The sequence below is a fragment of the Trichosurus vulpecula genome, chromosome 3 (assembly GCF_011100635.1).
Source record: "Trichosurus vulpecula isolate mTriVul1 chromosome 3, mTriVul1.pri, whole genome shotgun sequence".
Lineage (NCBI taxonomy): Eukaryota > Metazoa > Chordata > Mammalia > Diprotodontia > Phalangeridae > Trichosurus > Trichosurus vulpecula.
Window position 1 is genome coordinate 378574585 of NC_050575.1, and position 8863 is coordinate 378583447.

The window sequence follows — 8863 nt, forward strand, 5'->3', positions numbered from 1 at the left end:
ACTTCACAAAAATCCAGCAAGTCAAGTGATTCTTCTTTACTTGCAAAGGAGCAGCATAGAGGCAATTAGTATTTCTGAACCCAAACTCACTATGGTTCTTCTACAGGGTTACTTTTATATGTACAAAATAGCAAAATCGAAGGAAATGCTTCTGCTATTCTGACTGGTTATGTTAACAAGATATTTCATAATAACATTACATTTGACTAACAGGATAGACGCAGGAGTACGCTGATCTATGTTTAACAATCAGCTCTCCCACAAGACATGCTTTTAAGTTATTGTATATCATTCACATTTTCCCCATCATTTACTTAAGTTTAGAAAATCAACACAATAATGATGCAAACCCTAATTTGTATTGGATGCCAATTCTGAGGCACGAATGCTCCTGGTGAAAATTTAACAACCAGCTCTAGTATAAGTTGGCTCTAGCACATCCCTGGGATACAGGGATATATGGTAGTGAAGTACTCTCTTCACTGAGAAAAATCAAATTTTGAGTTTTTAAAATATTTTTGGTAATAAGAGGCTTCTGATTAAGAAAATGACAAATTTCCAAGTGAGGAGAGTCTGAAAGGCCGAAGGGCTAGGAGAGTGCTTGGCGTGCAGAGCTGCTCCAGAAGGCACCAAAGCAGAAGTGGCCAGCCTAGAAACCCACATAGGAGACAAGCTGGGAGAAAGCCGGGCGCCCGAAACCAGGGGAGATCCCCAGGCCTCCCAACACAGGACAGCAGTCTGTGGAAGTGACAAAAGGCAGCACAATGCCACCAGCCGTGAAACACCAACTCCTGACACTTGCAGCCCAAAGGTATGAAACTCGGATTCTTGAACTTCCAGGAGACATAACGGCCAGGTAAATGACTCTAATCCCTCCCGTCCCCACCCAGAGAATTACTCAGGGAAAAAAAATGCTGGAATAGGGTAGACCGAAGTGGGGCTTCAGTGGCCAAGTAGTGGGAGTACCTGAGTCCCAGAGGAGCAGAGCCAGCAGGGGTCACCACTAGGAAGCCAGAAGTACTCTTGCTCCCCCAGGGGAAGTGCCAGACACCCAGCTCAAACAACAAAGAGCTGAGACCATTGCTGAAGAGCAACAGTGTTGGAGAACAACCCCAGAGGAAGAGGAGATTTTGGGCAGCCAGACCCCCTCCCCCACACCTCAGGAAACTTAAGGCGATAATTCACAAAGCCAACAACTAGACTCACAATCCCCAGAATAAGAAAGCTGGGACAGAGAGCCCTGAGACCCAAAAGCATAAATTTATTGTAAAGCCAGGAAAAGGCTAACCAACACGAAGAACACAAAAAGAAAAACCGAGGACCATTGATTCTTTTTATGGAGACAAGCAAGATCAAAATACCAATTTGGAAGAGGATAACAATGACACTATACCCACATCTGATACCTCAAAAGGTAGTGTGAACTGGTCTCAAGCCCAAAAAGCCTTACTGGAAGAGCTAAAGGAGGATTTTAAAAACGAAATTAGGGAGGTAAAAGAAAAAATGGAAAAAAAATGGAAAAATGGAAAAAAATCCACTGACAGAATCAAGTCCCTAAAGAATAAGATTGGCGAAATGGCTACAGAGATTCAGAATCTAAATGGAGAAAATGACACCCTGAGAGGTAAAATCAACCAATTGGAAAAGGAGACTCAAAAGCAAAATGAAGACAGTAACTCACTAAAAATTAGAGTTGAGCAAGTGGAAGCTAATGAATCTATGAGGCACCAAGAAGTAGTAAAACAAAATGTAAAGAATGAAAAAATAGAAAAATATGTGAAATATCTGATTGGGAAAACAACTGACCCGGAAAACAGATTCAGGAGAGATGATTTAAGAGTTATTGGTCTACCAAAAATCCATGATGAAAAAAAGAGCCTTGACAGTATCTTCGAAGAAATTATCAAAGACAACTGCCCAGAGGTCCTAGAACCAGAGGGCAAAATAGTCTTTGAAAGAATTCACCGATCACCCCCTGAAAGAGATTCCAAACTGAAAACTCCAAGAAATATTATAGCCAAATTTCAGAATTACAAAATCAAGGAGAAAATACTGCAAGCAACCAAAAAGAAACAATTCAAATATCATGGAACAATGGTCAGGATCGCACAGGATCTTTCAGCTTCCACTTTAAAAGACAGGAGAAACTGCAATATGATATTCTGAAGGGCAAAGGAGCTGGGACTGCAACCAAGGATCAACTACCCAGCAAAATTAAGCATAGATCTTCAGGGAAGGAGATGGACATTCAAGGAAATAAGGGAATTCCAGACCTTCCTGATGAAAAGGCCAGAACTCAATGGAAAATTTGATTTCCAAATACAAAACTCAAGAGAGATATAAAAAGGAAAACAGGGGGGAAACCCCCCACAAACCTTATTAATCAATAAGGGCAAATTATTTGCATCTTTATATAGAATTATATCATCTTATGCATGTTTTATGTGTATACATATACATGTCAATCTTGAGAACAGTACAGCTATTATGACAATGGAAAGAGATACACATAGACTGTGAATGTCTGTATAAAATAACTGATGTAAGGATAAAAAACATAATTAAGAGATGTAAAGGGAGGACTTTGAGAGAAGAGGTAAGGAGGTAGTAGAAAAGGGTAAATTACACCAAATGAAAAGGCACAAAAACACATTTTAGTAGAGGGAAAGAAGGGAGGGAAAAGAGCAGTATTTGATCTTTACTGTCATCTGATCTGATTCAAGAAGGGAATAATATACCCTGATAAGTATAGAAATATAACTTGTCCTACAGGAAGTAGGAGGGGAAAGGGGGGAAAAAGGGAGGGGGGTGGTCAGAAAGGAGGGGAGAAGTAGCAAGTGGGAAACGGTAATATAAGGGAGGGGAAGAAAGAGGGAGGGTAAACTGAGGAAGGTGGTGGTCAAAAGCAAAACTTTGTTCAGGAGGGGAACGGGAAAGGGAGAAATAAAAGCATAAACAGGGGGAAATAGGATGGAGAAAAAGACACAGCTAGAAATCATAACTGTGAATGTGAATGGGATGAACTCTCCCATCAAAAGGAACCAGGTAGCAGAATGGATTAAAAAACACAATCCCAGAATATGCTGTTTACAAGAAACACATTTGAAACTGGGGGATACACACAGGGTAAAGGTAAAAGGCTGGAGTAAAATATATTGTGCCTCAGCTAAAGTAAAAAAAGCAGGTGTAGCAATCCTAATCTCAGACAAAGCAAAAGTAAAGATAGATTTAATTAAAATAGATAAGGAAGGACATTATATCCTGCTAAAAGGCACCATAAACAATGAAGCAATGTCATTGCTTAACATATATGCACCAAGTGGTAAGGCATACAAATTCTTAGGGGAGACGTTAAGGGAGTTACAGGAAGAAATAGACAGCAAAACTATAATATTGGAAGAACTCAACCTTCCCCTTTTTGAACTTGATAAATCTAACCTCAAAATAAATAAGAAAGAAGTTAAGGAATTGAACAAAATTTTAGAAAAGGCAGATATGATAGATCTCTGGAAAAAATTAAATGGGGACAAAAAGGAATATGCTTTCTTCTCAGCAGTACATGGCACATACTCAAAAATTGACCATGTACTAGGGCATAAAAAACTCACAATCCAGTGCAGAAAGACAGAAGTGGTCAAAGCATACTTTTCAGATCATGATGCAATAAAAGTTATTTGTAACAAAGAACCATGGAAAAAATAAGCTAAAAATTAATTGGAAACTAAATAATTTAATTCTAAAGAATGAATGGTCCAAAGAACAAATCAAAGAAACAATTAATAACTTCATTCAAGAGAATGACAATAATGAAACAACATACCAAAACTTATGGGATGCAGCAAAAGCAGTTCTTAGGGGAAGTTTTATATCTCTAAATGCTTACATGAATAAAATAGGGAAAAAGGAGATCAATGATTTGGGCATACCCCTGAAAAAGCTAGAAAAAGAACAACTCGAAAACCCCCAATTAAATACAAAATTAGAAATACTGAAAATCAGAGGAGAGATTAATAGAATTGAAACCAAGAAAACTATTGAATTAATAAATAAAACAAAGAGCTGGTTTTATGAAAAAACCAATAAAATTGATAAACCTTTGGTCAATTTGGTTAAAAAAAAGAAAGAAGAAAATCAAATTATCTGTATCAAAAATGAAAAGAATGAGTTCACCTCTAATGAAGAGGAAATCAAAACAATAATTAGGAATTATTTTTCCCGATTATATGCCCATAAATTTGACAACCTTAGAGATATGGATGAATATCTACAAAAACATAAATTGCCCAGGTTAACAGAAAAGGAAGTAAAATTTCTAAATAACCCCATCTCAGAAAAAGAAATTGAGCAAGCCATCAATGAACTCCCTAGGAAAAAATCTCCAGGGCCAGATGGTTTTACATGTGAATTCTATCAAACATTTAAAGAACAATTAATTCGTATACTTTGTAGATTATTTGGGAAAATAGGTGAAGAAGGAGTCCTACCAAATTCGTTTTATGACACAGATATGGTACTAATACCCAAACCAGGTAGAGCCAAAACAGAGAAAGAAAATTATAAACCAATTTCCCTAATGAATATTGATGCAAAATTTTTAAATAAAATATTAGCAAAAAGATTGCAGCAACTTATCACCAGAATAATACACTATGACCAGGTAGCATTTCTTCCAGGAATGCAAGGCTGGTTCAATATTAGGAAAACGATTAGCATAATTGACCATAACAATAACAAAACTAGCAGAAACCATATGATCATCTCAATAGATGCAGAAAAAGCCTTTGACAAAATACAACACCCATTCCTATTAAAAACACTAGAAAGCATAGGAATAAACGGAGCCTTCCTTAAAATTATAAATAGCATCTATTTAAAACCATCAACAAGCATTATTTGTAATGGGGATAAGCTAGATGTATTCCCAATAAGATCAGGGGTGAAACAAGGATGTCCATTACCACCCCTACTATTCAATTTGGTACTAGAAACGTTAGCTGTAGCAATAAGAGGAGAAAAAAAATTGAAGGAATTAGAATAGGCAAAAAAGAAGCTAAATTATCACTTTTTGCAGATGATATGATGATTTACTTAGAAAATCCTAGAGAATCAAGTAAAAAACTACTTGAAATAATAAACAACTTTAGCAAAATTGCAGGATATAAAATAAACCCACATAAATCGTCAACATTCCTATACATTACTAACAAAGCCCAAGAGATAGAAAGAGAAATTCCATTCAAAGTTACTGTAGACACTATAAAATATTTGGGAGTTTATCTGCCAAGACAAAACCAGGGCCTATACGAACATAACTATGAAACACTTTCCACACGAATAAAGTCAGATCTAAATAAGTGGAATAACATCAATTGCTCATGGTTAGGCTGAGCTAATATAATAAAAATGACAATCTTACCTAAATTAATCTGTCTATTCAGTGCCATACAAATTGAACTACCAAAAAGTTATTTTACAGAGCTGGATAAAATAATAACAAAATTCATCTGCAAGAGCAAGAGGTCTAGAATATCTAGGGTATTAACGAAAAGAAGATCTAGAGAAGGTGGCCTAGCCAAACCAGATATTAAACTGTACTATAGAGCAGTAGTCATCAAAACTACCTGGTACTGGCTAAGAAACAGAGTTGTGGATCAGTGGAATAGGATAGGTACACAAGATGGAGAAGTCAATGACTATAGCAATATCCCCTTTGATAAACCCAAAGAGGCCAGCTTCTGGGCTAAGCATTCACTCTTTCACAAAAACTGCTGGGAAAATTGGAAAATGGTAGGGCAGAAACTGGGCATAGACCAACATCTTACACCATATACCAAAATAAAGTCAAAATGGGTTCATGATTTAGGAATAAAGGCTGAAACTATAAGCAATTTGGGAGAGCAAGGAATAGTTTACCTATCTGATTTATGAAAAAGAAAAGAATTCAAGACCCAACAAGAGATGGAAAGCATTACAAAATGCAAAATGGATAATTTTGATTATGTTAAATTGAAATGTTTTTGTACAAAAAAAGCCAATGCAACAAAGATTAGGAGGGAGTCAGAAAATTGGGAGAAAATCTTTACAACTAGTGTCACTGATAAAGGCCTCATTTCCAAAATATACAGGGAAATGAACCAAATATATAGGAATACAAGTCATTCCCCAGTTGAGAAATTTTCAAAGGATATGAACAGACAGTTTTCAGAGGAAGAAATTAAAGATATCTATAGGCATATGAAAAAATGCTCGAAATCACTACTGATTAGAGAAATGCCAATCAAAACAACTCTTAGATACCATCTCTCTCCTCTCAGATTGGCTAAAATAACAAAACAGGAAAATGATAAATGCTGGAGAGGATGTGGGAAAATTGGAACATTGTTACATTGCTGGTGGAGTTGTGAACTGATCCAGCCATTTTGGAGAGTAATTGGGAACTATGCCCAAAGGGCTAAAAAATGTTCATACCCTTTGACCCAACAATACCACTTCTAGGGTTGTATCCCAAAGAGATCACACAAGTGGGAAAACGACCCATATGTACAAAAATATTTATAGCGGCTCTTTTTGTGATAGCCAAGAACTGGAAATCAAAGGGATGCCCATCAATTTGGGAATGACTGAACAAGCTGTGGTATATGAAGGTAATGGAATACTATTGTGCTATAAGAAATGGAGATGATATGGACTTCATAAAAATCTGGAAAAACCTACACGACATAATGCTGAGTGAGCCGAGCAGAGCCAGGAGAACATTATACACAACCACAGATATATGGATTCTGTGAGGACTAACACTGACAGACTGCTCTTCTCAGCAACACAATGTGCAGAGACAGCTCCACGGGACTCAAGATGGAGAGTGCTGTCTACATCCAGAGAAAAAACTATGAAGTGTGAATGCAGATCGAGGCACACTTCATGCTTGCCTTTTTCTCCCCCCTCCCCTCCTTTTTTCTCTCTTTTGTATTTGTTTTTGGGTTGTTGGATTTTTTTGTGGTTCTGTTTCTTCTTTCTCATGATTTATTCCATTGGTCATGGTTCTTCTCCACAACTTGACGAGTGTGTAAATTAATTCAATGCGAAGTTATACATGGAAGTTATAGCGGATTCCATGCCGTCTTGGGGAGTGAGGAGGGGTGGGAGGGAAGAAAATCGGTAACTCAAAATTATGTAGAACCATGTGTTGCAAACTAAAAATAAAAAGGAAAAAATTGACACATAGTACACAATTAAGGATGGATACAAGTGTAAGTGTAGCTAAGGGGCTGGGTCCCCTCTTCTGGACCTATAAAATAGCCTGGGGTCTAGTTTCCATTGCCTCAGTTTTCTTCCTACTCCAGCCCATCCTCCACTCAAATCTGATGATGTCACCCCTTATGTGATAAACTCTAGTGATTCCCTTTATTTCTAGGATCAAATATTAAACCCTTTATCTGGCTTTTAAAGACCTTAAGAATTCAGACATTCCCCACCTAATTGCATGACATGATGGACACTGGCAAATGACCACCCAGCATGGCATGCCACATCAAAGAAGATGTTGTGCTCTGTGAGTTAAGCAGAATTGCAGTAGGTCAAAAGAAATGTGAAATACATAGATTTAGAGACATCTGCACTCCAAATGTTCATATGAACTACTTGTACCTGACCTGTGTAGAGTCTTCTGAGCTCATGTTGGTCTGCTCAGCCACAGACAGACACGCTGTACCTTGACTCCAACATAGTAACATCATTTTGGTCCCCTTTGAGGACAAAGAACAACAAACACACCAAGTGTCTGAGTCAGGGTTTGAACTCAGGTCATTCTCATTCTAAGTCCAATGCTCATTCATTTACTGTATCATAGTACTTGAAGTCTCCTGGAAGGGCCCTTTTCTCTTTCCATTCAAATGTGGTTCTATCTGCATTCCAGCTTCAAGGAAGCTGGTTAAGCTGAATTCATTTAAGGACATCCAGTTCCACCTCCTGGAACAGCTATTGAAACAGGCTCCCACTGCCCTGGGGCCAATTCGTGGCATGAAGTCAGTGGAAAGCAAACAACCCAGGGAAGGTTCTGAGAGCCGTATCATTTGTTTGCTCAAAACATCACATTGGCAACTCCTAGAAGTGGCAAGGTCATAGAACTGCGGAATTGGAAGGGTCCACAGAGACCATGAGTCCAAACTATACCTAAACAAGAATCCTGTTCTGTTGTACTGGTTTGTCCTCCTTTCTTGAGGAGGACCATGACATCAGGATGGTGATGCCATGATTTGCAAGTGAATTAGACTTAAGTGAGGCAGGGCTGTGCAAAGTCACCAGCATCACCCTGTCCTCCAGAGACATCTGGGTCCAATGTGAAGATATAGATCAGGATGACTGGAGATGCCCTCCCAAATTGTATATGAGAGCACAGGGTTATGAACCCAGGTCTACCTTGACTTTAACACCAGCCCTCGGGACAACTGGGGGGTGGAGCCAAGATGGCGGCTGGAAAGCAGGGACTTGTGTGAGCTCCCCCCCAGATTCCTCCAAAAACCTATAAAAATGGCTCTGAACAAATTCTAGAGCTGCAGAACCCACAAAATAGCAGAGGCAAGCAGGGATCCAGCCCGGGACAGCCTGGATGGTCGCTGGATGAGGTCTATCGTGCACAGAGCAGAGGCGAGCGGAGCTCAGTGTGGGTGGTGGCAGGACCAACCAGACCTGGAGCTGGGCACTGGGCGGAACAGGCCTTAGTGCCCTGAATCACTGAGCTGTGGCAGGTACCAGACTTCTTAACCCACAAACACCAAAGACAACAGAGAAGGTTAGTAGGAAAAGCTGCTGGGGACAGAGTGGAAAGAGTTCGAAGTTCGGCCACCACCTGGCGACAGCAGGG